We start from the raw sequence: 13,311 nt of genomic DNA on the forward strand, positions 1-13,311 counted from the left end.
TAAAGGGGGCATACAAGAAAGCTAAAGAGGAACTTCTTCAAAGGGCATGTAGGGATAGGACAAGGAGGAATGTTGGAGAACATAAAGCTGAGTGGGAACAATTTCAAGCATGGCACAGAATTTACAACCCAGAATGAGGCATTCTACACCGGGATGGACATTACTTTACTGGACTTTGCCTTGTTATACTGGACATGACCTTATCCCGGATTGGACAGTTTATCCCCAGTTATCTCCAGTTGTCCCCTGTTTATTATTGTATTGTTATACTGTTGTCTGTACCCCAGTTGTTGTTTTTAAAATCATCCACCATATTGTCTTCCTCATCCCCTCACAGTTTTCCCACTCCCCTGCACCTGATTGGCACTGAGTGCTGCAGTGCAGGGAGAGCTACCATTGGCCCATTCCCCCGGATACACCAAAACTCCTCCCCTCCTTGCCCGGTTCCCCAACCACATTCATCCCTGAGTTGTCTGTCTTGTGCTCCTCCCTAGTCCAAACTCCACCCCTTTGTCCTACCCTATTTAAGTCTCATGCTCCCCTAATAAAGTTGGCATTGCTTCACGAAATCTCTGCTGTGTCCTGAACTCTTTTTGCAGTGCCACGTCCCCGTTCCTTTTCCCCGCGGGTCGTGGCAGAGGAATGTCTTTAAACTGAAAGTGGGTATATTTAGATTGAATACCAGGAAGAATTTCTTCATTATGAGGGTGGTGATACACTGGAACAAGTTGCCCAGAGAAGCTGTGGATATGTCATCACTGGAAATGTTCAAGGTCAGGCTGGATGGGGCTTTGAGCAACCTGTTCTAGTGAAAGGTGTTCCTGTCCATGGTAGAGACACTGGACTACATGATCTTTAAGGTTTCTTCCAACCCAAACCATTCTGGTTCTTTCTCTTTTTAGAATGCCTTTAAACCAGGTCTGCTTCTAGATAAAACCCTTCCTCTTGTCTGAGCCAAGCCTTTGATATAATGTTTGCCTTTTCTTGAGAGGTCAGATTAATAGAGTTTTTTATAATCCATGCCAAACAGAAGAAATTAAACGAAAATTCTTCTATTTATAGCTGAAAGTACACTATCATCTAGGACCAAATTAAGGTAATGAGCTTAATTCAAAGTCAGAAATGTGCAGTATCTAGAATGCCAGCTTCCATAAGAGGGAATGTAAGAACAATATTTCTCCTCCCACATTGTAGCAACAAGCTAAAGTTATGTGACATAGCTGGCAATTAGCACAATAAACACTTAAAATTGCAGGGGAGGTGAAACAGATGTAAATATTAGGTCGAAGTAACGGAACAATGTAATTCTCAATTATTTTGACAAAATTAAAAAAGTAAAAAAAGCAAAAAAGGCAATTCATTTGGTTTTTGACTGTGGGGTTTGTTTGGTTGTTTTTTTGTTGTTGTTGTTGGGTTTGGGTTGTTAGTTTTTTGTAAGGAAAAGAGATTTGCTCTTAGATGTTATGATCAAAGCTAATATTTCACATACCCCTTTAAATTAGTCTGGATTCTTTTACTATAACATAGCCTTTAGCTATTTTATATGTCATTCTATTCATACATACATTATTAAACTTCTGCAGTTAACAAATCCTTGAATACAGTGCACATTACTTCTGACACAGAAAAGATGTAAGAAGTAGAAAAACTAAAACAAAAGAATGTCAAGGATGATTGAGAGCCAATCTCTGTATAAGGAGAAATTAAACAAACTAACACACTTGAGTTTGGAAAATAAATGACTGACAGGGAAAACAAACAAATATGAGAAATAGGAAAAAATCATTCATTTTTTCAAGAGAAGATCTGTTTTAATGAACTGGAATTGAACAAATTCCAGATGAAAAAGAAAGCAAATTATTCACAAAATACACAATTAAAATATGAAAGTCCTTGAAGAAAGAAAATTACACCAGTTCAAAACCACTAGAAATGATGCATGAAAATAAAATGCACCTAGAGTTATGACCCACAGAGCATGCCATCCTTTGCTCAAAAGGTTTCTGAATTCATACTAGCTAGAAGCCAGAAAGATATTCTGTTGAAGTATCATTACACGTAATTCTTTTATTTTCACAATTTGCTCATTTATTTTTATTGCCCTGTTGTTGCCTATTGTTATGTGTTTTCTTAATATTCTTTTTTTTTTTTTAAGTACAGAATTTACTACTTGGCAAAAATCATTAATTTGTTAAATCAAACTGTAAACACATGAAAAGTACTTCAGAATGTAGAGATACCACAATCCACCATAACTAATCCTGTATTTAGCTCTGTATTGGCTATTAACAGGAATCACGATTACTAAAGATAGTATAATTTTCAGAATAGTATGGCCAATGCGACCTCAACTAGAAATACAAGTCAGTGTGTTCTACCTCTGCATCATTACCTCTATGCTATATTGGATATCCTATCAATATAGCACATTCTGTAATGTATTGCAGCCAAATCATGGCTGATATTTCTACTCTTCCCGTCCTCTCTACATTGTTTTCTTAGCCATATGGAGTTAGCGTTAAGGAAAAAAAGCTGAATTTGAATCAGTAATTTTGCAATCTTTGATTAATAAATTGTCAAGGACATCAGCAATTCTCCTATTTATTATTTTCCATTATTATTTTACATGCATTAACATTATTGCTGAGCTTCTTGGATTTCAAAGCAGTACCTGTGTCATCCTTACATTATTCTTCATTTGATCTTTGGAGCATACTGCATTGTCTGCAAAAGAGAAAAGAAGAAATGAACAATAAATTAGAATTTTAACGTAACACAGTAGAAGAGATAAATTATTTTGGCATATCGTAGAAGTTAAATGAGTTCCAGAAGATAAACATGAGTTGGAATTTATAGGGTATAAACTTCATTTTGTACGGCTGTTATAAATCACTGGACAAGAAACTGTAACATACTTAGTTTCATACTTTTTTCTATTCTACCACTGAGCATTTATACTCATCAAACAAATTATAGCTCAGATAGGATTTAAGGTGTTATTTATTTACGGATGATGATAATGACAAACAAATTCTTACCTACTGCACTGTGCAAGATCAGCAACAAAACTGAAAGACACAGTAAAACATGATATCAACTCAATAAATGTAACTATTTTGTGGTGCTATGACATAATATGAGTCCAAGAGGATGTAGCAAAAATCTTGCTTCATAATATCAGTAATTTATTTTTTAACTCAGAAAAATTAAATATCTCATATGAGGTGGTTGATTCTGTGGAGTTAAAAGATGATGAACACATTCGGAGTAGAGGACTAAAATGCCTAGTCTGTTATGTGATGATGGACCCAGTTTGATCACAGAACATCAGCTGTTTCTAATGAGAAATTATTCCAGCAGTCACTTACAACAACCTTTAAGGTCTTTTTCCCTCCAAAGTTGTGTGACCTTCTTTAGCCTGCTTTTAGGCGTTGTCCTATGGATGTTCTGAAGTTCCATGAGAACTGCTTGAGTGCCCAACCAGTGGAACAAAAAGATGCCAGAATCTTTACATTCCAGTAGAGTTTAAATAATTAGTACAGATAATTTAAAGTAACTGCGTCTCTCCACCGAGTGTAAAAGAATTCTGTGCACGAGATGTAGCTGTGCTTAGTATACATGTTTGGCAGAAAAATTCTGGTTTTGCAGTGCATGATAGAAAGGCTGCCTTTGAGAATTCGTATATCATCACATAAATGGTTTTGTCCTCAATGACTGTTAACAAGCTATGCCAGTTTTTCTGGATTAATTTTTTGTCATTATTAGGGTTGTGGGGGTGGTTTTCTGTGGTTTTCTGGTTTTTTTTTCTATTTTGGGGGGGGTATGTGATTTTTTTAGATATTTGGAATCTTGAAATCCTTATATTATCATGTACATCTTAAGAAATAGTCTGCAAGATTTAATTAAATGCATTATTTATTTTTTTACAGGTGTTTCTCCTTGTAATATTTCTTAGTTTATTTTATTAATAATTCTAGAAAAGAAGGACTCTTTATTCTTGATGAATCAGGTAATTAAAATTTTTAATTAATTTTTACAATTAGTTATCAAAGTCATCATGTACATAGACATGATACTTACTTGTATATACAACTGTACATGTAAACACAAACACACACACTTAGCTTAGTATTTTGGTTTTTGAATGGTATAAAAGATTTTAAGATTACTTAAAATTAACGAGTTAGTCCAAAGAGTTAAGTTTCTGTACACTTTTCTGTCTACATAGATTGCATAATATTAGGAAACATTTCAGCGATAATGGACTGGGAGGATGTCAGCACTTTATCTCTTGTTTTCACCCTGTAATGTCTATTTTCATAGAATCATAGAATCAACCAGGCTGGAAAAGACTTCCAAGATCATCAAGTCCAACACCACCATGGTTACTAGACCATGGCACTGAGTGCCACATCCAGTCTCATCTTAAAAACCTCCAGGGATGCTGAATCCACCACTTCCCTGGGCAGCCCATTCCAATGCCTGATTACCCTCTTTGTAAAAAATTTCTTTCTAATATCCAACCTAAACCTCCCCTGGCAGAGCTTAAGATTGTGCCCTCTTGTGCTACTGCTGGTTGCCTGGGAGAAGAGACTGATGCCCACCTGGCTACAACCTCCTTTCAGGGAGTTGTGAAGAATGATGAGGTCTCCCCTGAGCCTCCTCTTCTCCAGGCTAAACAACTGCAGCTCCCTCAGCCTCTCCTCATAGGACTTGTGCTCCAGTCCCTTTTCCAGCCTCATTGCTCTTCTCTGGACATACTGCAGCACCTCAATATCCTTCCTGAACTGAGGGGCCCAGAACTGGACACAGTACTCCAGGTGTGGCCTCACCAGCGCTGAGTACAGGGGAAGAATCACTTCCCTGGTCCTGCTGGCCACACTGTTCCTGATCCAGGCCAGGATGCCATTGGCCTTCTTGACCACCTGGGCACACTGCTGGCTCACGTTCAGCTTCCTGTCAATCCAAACTCCCAGGTCCCTTTCTGCCTGGCTGCTCTCCAGCCACTCTGTGCCCAGACTGTAGCGCTGCCTGGGGTTGTTGTGACCAAAGTGCAGGACCCGGCACTTGGCCTTGTTGAACCTCATCCTGTTGGAATCAAACCGTCTCTCCAGCTTGTCCAGGTCCCTCTGAAGAGCCCTCCTGCCTTCCAGCAGATCAACACTCCCCCCTCAAATTGGTGTCATCTGTATTTTGAAGTGTACTAATCTAGTGAATTAATGGACAAGTTAAGAGGAAACATTGCATAAAAGAGTCAATTCAACAAATATTTCTTTAACCTTCATAATGATTTATCAACTCAGAGCAATTAATTTTAACACACAAAAAGAACAGTTTCCACTTTCATGCCTCCTCTCCTCATCTAAATTTCCACTGTCCATAAAATGAGGAAATAAAATGTTCCTTAAAACTGTATTTTGAAGACAAATTAAAATTGATTGACAGAAATGTCAAGGGAGGCAATGTTTGTACACCAACGTAATGAAAACTTCTCTTATAACATCACAATTTACAGTGTAAATTTATAGTTCATTAACTGGGATAATTGTAATGGATAGTCAAATTGTGGGATTATAGGATATCATACCAAGCACTCCAAGCTGCTAGGTACCTAATTCAAGTCTACTGCTATCAGAGCTTTAGATAATGAACTTAATTCCTTAAGAAACTAAATTCTGGTCTACAGTATTTTTGTAATTTTGGTCTTTTCCTTCTAACTAGAATCAAAAATTAGTCTAAATGTTAAGAGAAAACATTTAATGAGAGGTTTGGAAACTTTCGAATCTGCCCTCACAATAATTTAATGGGCAATGCCTTGTATGTTCTGCAAAATTTAGAAAAGCATGAATAGATTAACTAGTAGAAAACCAATATGTAAAGGTACACAGGACAAAATAAGGAGGTAGAGATAGAAGGAGCAAGAGGGAAAAATGAATTAAAGATGACAAAAAGCTTTGTGGGCAGGTCTTAGTATTTTCAACTGAATTTTACTTTTAATAGCGACTTACTGGATAAACTACAGGGATTAGTGATAAAAAGAATAAATAAACGTTTGGGCTTTGGAGGGAGGGATCAGATCTGCAATTCTATACTCTTAAAAGCACCCAGGCAAAAAAATATAAACCTGGAATATTGCTAACAGAAAGGAAGGTAAGCGAAACATAACATCAGAACTGACAAGTAGATAGCAGTTACTAGTACCACTGAATGGAAATGTAAATTATTTCAAAACTCTATGTCCCTGTTCAATGCATAATTTTTTCTTCTGTGCTTTTGAGTTACGACAGTAAAGATCTCTTTCCTTCTTCATTATAGTTTAATGAAAATCATGATAATTATTCAAATTGGTATATTTAAATTCATGAATATGTAGGATCCTCTCTAACACACAGTGAGTTATAGCTGAAAGGACAACGGATTTTCACAAAAATTGCAATACGGAGAGAAGTAACTAGAAAAATTCTCACTTACAAAACCTGTAATTAGGACTTGCTCATAATTGCAAACCCAAATCCTCGGAGGTATCAAAGATATCTCTGCACACGTATTTGAAATTATCCTTGTAAAATTGTTTATCCATTGAAATTTCTCTTGCCTATTAAATTGTCACATTATAACAAAAAAGCTATGAGGAGAACATCTTAATTAATAGCCATTGAAATTAGATGTGTTAATGGATTCCCTTAAAAGGGCATTTTTAAATGTTCATGCCAGGGTGGTGGAAAAAGGGAAAATAAAGAGACATTGTATATCTCTGTCTCAAGGCGCCACTCTATGTCAAATACTTCTGTGTTTTGAGTGGAGGAACCAAACCTGATTTTACAAAAAATATGTTGAAAAAAGATTTCAGATTTGGAAATCACAGACTTTCGTTAGACAATTTACATCCTGAGCAGTCCCAGATTAATACTTCGGAAAGTGGATCTGAAAGTTATATGAGTATAGTGCTAGAATGGCAAGCCACTCCTCAAGCATGAGTGTCCAAGCTGTAAATTGTTAGTATGACCTGTAACCTAGATTTGTTCTCTCCAGGGATCACTTATTCCGTGTTAATTCCTGGTCATTGTTTTGCAGATATCAAGAATAAGAGGTCACTTGGAATAGATGGCATGGACAAGTCTTTTTTTCTGAGGAGATGAAAGTTTTTATTAATATGGGTACAAACAGTGCTATGCTGCTTTTCCAAGGTCCAGAGAATGGGCCTTGGCCCTATTTAATTAGCTATTATAGACATAGTATCCACACAGCCAAACTGATATTACTCTGTATATTTAATTGAGGTATAGTATGTACCTGGTTCATAAAATTAATTTTCAGCACAGATTAAGCTAACCTAAATTAGGTTAATAAGCCCCTGGGCCCCCGTACTTTTCAATCAGGAAAAAAAAAATAGCCCAAGAATTTGATTGCCCTTTTAAGATAATTCACTGCCTTCCTTGATTACAGAAGCAGACTAGGGAATTTTTATAAACTTCACTAATTTTCAATTTAAGCATTCAAATAATTGTTTATTTTTACATGGAATAAATCACATCCTTGACAACCACTTCTGCAATATTCAACTATTAAAATAAACTCAAGTTTTCCTATTTTTTAAATGGTTCTATTGTTCCCAAACACATTTCTGAGTTTATTCTTGAAGAATTTAAATGGGTAAAGTACCTATTTTTACTGTATCAGCTAATGCAGTTGGTGCTAATAAGCAAAGTCTTTGCATCTGGCGAATATTAATGTTAGACTACAAACCTGGAAAAAGCTAAGAGGAGGTAAAAACATACAAAGTTCATGTGTATATCAAAACTTCAACTATTTAACAGTTTAAAAAAGCCCCAAAAATTGATCCCTCCTTTTTGTTTGAACGATATAGCAGAACTCTTGTTCTAGTTTCATAAAGATTTCATTTTGTGCCAAAACATTTGAAAGCATGTACTTATCAAATGAGAAAAAAACCCCAGCATTTTGTATTAAGAAGAAAGGAAGTGTATCCTATGAAGTTTTGTGGATGTTTCTTCCTTTTGTCTTTTCTGAACCTAGTCCAGGGCAACTAACTGTAGGTGACCCTGCTTGAACAGGAGGTTGAACCAGATGACCTCCAGAAGTCTCTTTTAGCCTCAACCATTCCGTGATTCTGGATCTTGCTTCAAATTATTATGTGACTTTATCTGTAGTTTTAGATGAACAGCAGGATGCACTTTCATCGTCTGATGATCATTTAATTAAATTCTTTCATAACACAATAAAATGGTGACAATTTTGAGGGCAAAAGAAAGTTTATATACTTTTAAAAGCCCTTATATTAATGTACAAAAGTTTATATGTGACCATTATTCGGTCAAAATACTTACTTCATCGATCCCCAAAATAATATAAAGTGACTGCTTATGCCTAATATTTATAAAAAATACTTCAAAAATATTGCGCATTCAAACCTACAGGAATTAAAAAAAAATACAACAGAACTGAAAGTTAATTATTTTGACATTGCTTATATCTTTTTGCTCGATTAATTTATTCTTTTTTCCAGAATAATTTATTTTATGGAGACAAATTTTTTTGCCAAGAAACATTTCTACAGAGAATGTATAATTTTAGAGAAGAGTAGTCGTTGTATCAGTCAAAATACAGGGGATACGCAGGAATCCTTGCCTAATCAAGTCAGAGCAGTCTGAGATGAAAAGCACTGTTCTGCATTTTTCAAGAGCTTCAACACATAGTTCTATATTCACAGTTAGTGTCCTAATTCTCTGTACTAACCAAAGTGTCCCATTTTATACAAACACTTTCACCTATCCAAAAGTAGTGTCAGGTTCTTATGCAAAAAACAGAAATGGTAGAAAGTTAATTTTCATCTAAAAATGCAATGAAACAAAGCAAAACTGGAAACCTGTTCTGTTTTTTTTTTCTTTTGTGCCCATATCAGACAAAAGAAACGTCAAACATCAAATTTGGCTTAAACAAAACAGAGATTATACTACCTGCACCTGCAAATATATTTAACATTAAATTATCAGTGTTTTCTTATTAACATTTGAAACATTGCAACAAGAAGATTTCCAGCTGGAAAAGTCCAAAATAACATGAAACTATATTAATATTTATCTGGTACTTACATGAGGTCCAAAGATTTTTCTCATATTGCATAGTTTAGTTAAAACTGGGAAAGACATTCATAGCTTCCTGGATTTAGACTCAGGTTCTATGCAGCCCCCACAAAGTTACTTACATGGAATGTTATTGGAATTTGTAAACCTGCTTTCTTTCATAATCAAAACCTATCTTTATGTATTATATAGATCCTATCATGGATATGCAATTATTGACTTCCTACGCAGTAAGAAGGGTCAATTTGCAGTTCTCTTGGTGCTTGGCTAAGTCCTAAATAACCTGTAAGGCAGCTAAAATTCCTATATTAGGCTTTCACACTGTGACCTTTATATTCTATATAAATGCAACTTAGTATTTTCTAATATTTTATAACTGGGGTTAAAACACAGCATAGAACTCTTTCTTTGTGAGCAAATAAAACTAAACATAATTCTTCTGAAGCAATAATAAATCTAGACATATCTGCCCCAAATTCTGTTTCTCAGGATCATAGTGACAGGAACAAGGAGAATTAGAGATCTAACAACTAAATTAGAAAACCAAATACTTTACAGTGTTGTATATGAAATAATAAGCTTAAGACAGTAATTATAACAATTAAAATTGAATAAAGACTAATTAGGAATAATCTTTTCTAATTTAAAAAATGAAAAGTGTCCTTATTACTTTAGATTACTTGTCTTGAGACTATATCACTCTCAGGGCAAGACACATACTGGTGATCACAAACATCAGTGTAACAAGAATAAAAGGCCATAATAAGAGGAAAATAAAAAAATAAAAAGAGGATAAATGTTGAGGAGCAATAATTTTTTTTATTCTGGAGAGCAGTACAGGTTGACCAAGGCATTTGATTTTCCACCAAAAGTTTGATAACACAAGAGTCTTCCAAGGTTCTTTTACAATGTGATAATGCTTCTTGACACAATGAATAAAGTTATAACATGTTATATTAGTTATGTGTGCCTTTCAAAAAATTTAGAAGCCAATTTTTTAGTTTTTTTCAGTAACATTGGAAAAGACCCACAGACTTCAAATAAAAAAATGGATAGATATTTTCATCTTTTAAACTGAAACTTGATGCACCAAAAGAAACAATAAAAGAATACAAAAATTCCACAAACAGTATCTAAATGCAAAACATGAATTTAGTTTTGAGCTCACCACAGTACATACAAATATTGTGTGCCCTTGCAATAATGTCTCTAAGAAAATTATGTTCCATAAGAATGTTGCCACACATTAGACACAGGACTTCAAATAAGTTCTTTGGGGTGCAAGGGGTGAGCAAATGTGGAAATTATCATATAAACAGTCTCTGTTAACATATTGAAATTTATATTTCTATGTCTTTACTAGAATATTTAGCTCAACAGTCACATTTTGTAAAGAAGATAGAAAATGCATGTGGGTTTTTTTTTCCTCTTTCCTTTTTTTTTTTCATCTAAGGGATAGCATTTAGCAGTAAGAATAGATTTCTAGTTTTATGAGAAATGGAATGATATCAGACTATATGTATGAAAATAATAATAATAGAAAAATAAATCACCCCACACAAAAAGAAGCATAAAATCACTCTCAGACTTATAACTATTTTAGGAATGTTTCTAATTATAAAAGAAACCCAACAAGAGATTTCCTAAATCCTGAATCATACAAAACCCCCTCATCGTTTGCATATGCAAGACTGTTATATTTACAAAGACTTCCAAACAGAAGAATAAAATGTTAATTGCAAATTGTTTTCATTGTTAATGTAACTCTGACTATATAAAGAACCTAATCTTGTGCTGGAGCAGGTCCAGAGAAGAGCAATGAGGCTGGAGAAGGGATGTGAAAATAAGTCCTAAAGGAGAGGCTGAGGGAGCTGCAGTTGTTTAGCCTGGAGAAGAGGAGGCTCAGAGGAGACCTTATAACTCTCCAAACTACCTGAAAGGAGGTTGTAGCCAGGTGGGCATCAATCTCTTTTCCCAGGCAGCTATCAGTAAGACAAGAGGGCACGATCTTAAGCTCTGCCACGGGAGGTTTAGGTTGGATATTAGGAAGAAATTCTTTACAAAGAGGGTAATCAGGCATTGGAATGGGCTGCCCAGGGAAGTGGTGGATTCAGCATCCCTGGAGATTTTCAAGATGAGACTGGATGTGGCACTTAGTGCCATGGTCTAGTAACCACGGTGGTGTTGGATCAAGGGTTGGACTTGATGATCTTGGAGGTCCTTTCCAACCCGTCTGATTCTATGATTCTAAAACAATAATGAAGTATTAGCCATTAAAATTAATTTGATATGTATCAAAGTATCATATTAACATAAAAACCTTGTGTTTTAATTAAGCTCATGAAAGCCAGTACAAGATAAAAATGAAATGAACAAACAAACTAATAGCATGCCTGTTGAAAATCTAATAGCATTTTCTTTTGACCATTTAGGAGCGTATTTTCTCTGGTAGTCATTCTAATTGCTCCAGAAAAGTGAAAAGCTGGTTTCAAAAATCAATTTGGTAAGGCCCTGAAACCTGTGCAAAATTTTGTGCATCAAAAGAAAAGGAAATCTCATATTTATATCAAATCTCATGGTATTTAGGACTCCAACACATAGTTTTCAGCATTTCACTGTCACCAGTAACTGAAGTAAATTTTACACTACTTGGTTCTAAACATTTTTTTGCACCTTTTTTATATTTTTGGAACAGGTAAATGAGCACGCACATCATCATGACACTTTCCTAACAAGCATTTTTACCATTAGGTTTCTTTCAGGCACACAGCTTTCCAACCATAGCTGTAAAGGCATTCAACTGAAGGTGAAGCTAAAAGAACAGAAAATGGTGAAGACAGATGGCCAAGGTTCTGCACATATACAAGGCAAAATTCTAAAAAAATCTCACTTTAAAAATTTAAACAGCAGTAGTAAAGCTAGTCACTTTGCTGCCACTTTGCCGTCTGGCATATATACATACAGACACACACTTACACACATAGATATTCTCTTATAAAACTTTTGATTGTCTAGTCTCTTTGTTGCTTTGAAAGTCTAGCTATATAAAAACATCATCTTCTAACTGGTCCAAAGGTAGTAAATTCAATATTATTTTTTTCTTTCTGTTTTTTCAGTTTCCAAAAATGCATGTCAACACGCAACCTGTAGATTTTGGACAGAAATTGCTTTATTCAAATTGGTACAGTTAAGCCTTACTTATTGATTTTAGTTATGACACATATCGATAAGGTATTTTATCAATAACAGAGTTAAGTACAGCAAATGACAATATTCATAATTCATTATAAATTATCTAGAGGTGAAATAAAGTTTGGTGTCGAGGGCCTTTCTGACTCTTTACTAAATAAATCTGGGTTTCATTTCTGTGAGAGGCTACAAAAGAAAATTCCTAAAAAAGACCTAGCAGACTAGTATTGCTTGGGTATGGCTTAAGGCTACAAAATGATCCATTGAGCATGGGTAGGCTGGAAATACATGAGCACATGTAACTTCTAGGCGTTAAATATTTCATAACTTAAGAACATTGATCTTATTACAATCCACTCAAGATGTATGCGTCACTCAGCTGAACTGGCATTTGACCAATGGATCATTAAAGGGATTTTTTTGAAGGCTTCCTGAGGACTCACAGTACACTGGGCCAAGTGATTCACAAAGTTTCCTGTCACTACCAGAACCATCTCTCTGTGTGTCAGTGAAAGGGATAGGAAGTACTTTTGATCTTCAGAAAAGCAGGAAGGGAGAAGAAATCTTTGCAAGTACTTTAAAGTGTTACAGTTTAAAGCCCTTAGAAGTTAACAAATGTACATTAAGCAGAAAGTTCACTTGGATACCTCTCATTATTCTTAAGTCAAAGTATTTCTGTAGTGGAAGCAGTGTGGGTTACCTCCATTGTATATTTAGCAATTTCTTCTCCTTCTCTATGCTGCCTTCTTTACTCCAATGAATCAGTCATTGAGGACTCCAATTAATATTTCCTTCAAATATATCTCTCACTTTTCAATGCTTTACAAGCAGCTCAAATTTAATAAGTTGTACCTCATCTAGATGGATGAAAGCAGAACATTCAAATCCTTGATTCTACCAGCAACAACTTCATTCATAAAGCTTAAGGTGTACGATCTGTCTTTCTCTCTTTATTGTCCCATGTCCACTAGTGGGGGGCATTAATAAAAAGTGCTATCACTACTTTTTTGAATTATTTTTC

The 13,311-nt window shown here is 35.1% G+C and overlaps 1 long non-coding RNA gene across 1 annotated transcript; it reads left to right on the forward strand.

The window, feature by feature from the left end:
* Positions 1 to 567: 567 nt before the first annotated feature.
* On the forward strand, positions 568 to 13,022 carry LOC108499946. Its single transcript, XR_001875712.1, has 3 exons — positions 568 to 773; positions 3,930 to 4,009; positions 11,853 to 13,022. It is a non-coding gene; the product is annotated as an uncharacterized LOC108499946 (long non-coding RNA).
* Positions 13,023 to 13,311: the final 289 nt, after the last annotated feature.

The sequence above is a fragment of the Lepidothrix coronata genome, unplaced genomic scaffold (genome assembly GCF_001604755.1).
Source record: "Lepidothrix coronata isolate B3197 unplaced genomic scaffold, Lepidothrix_coronata-1.0 Scaffold81, whole genome shotgun sequence".
In the NCBI taxonomy this organism is placed as follows: domain Eukaryota; kingdom Metazoa; phylum Chordata; class Aves; order Passeriformes; family Pipridae; genus Lepidothrix; species Lepidothrix coronata.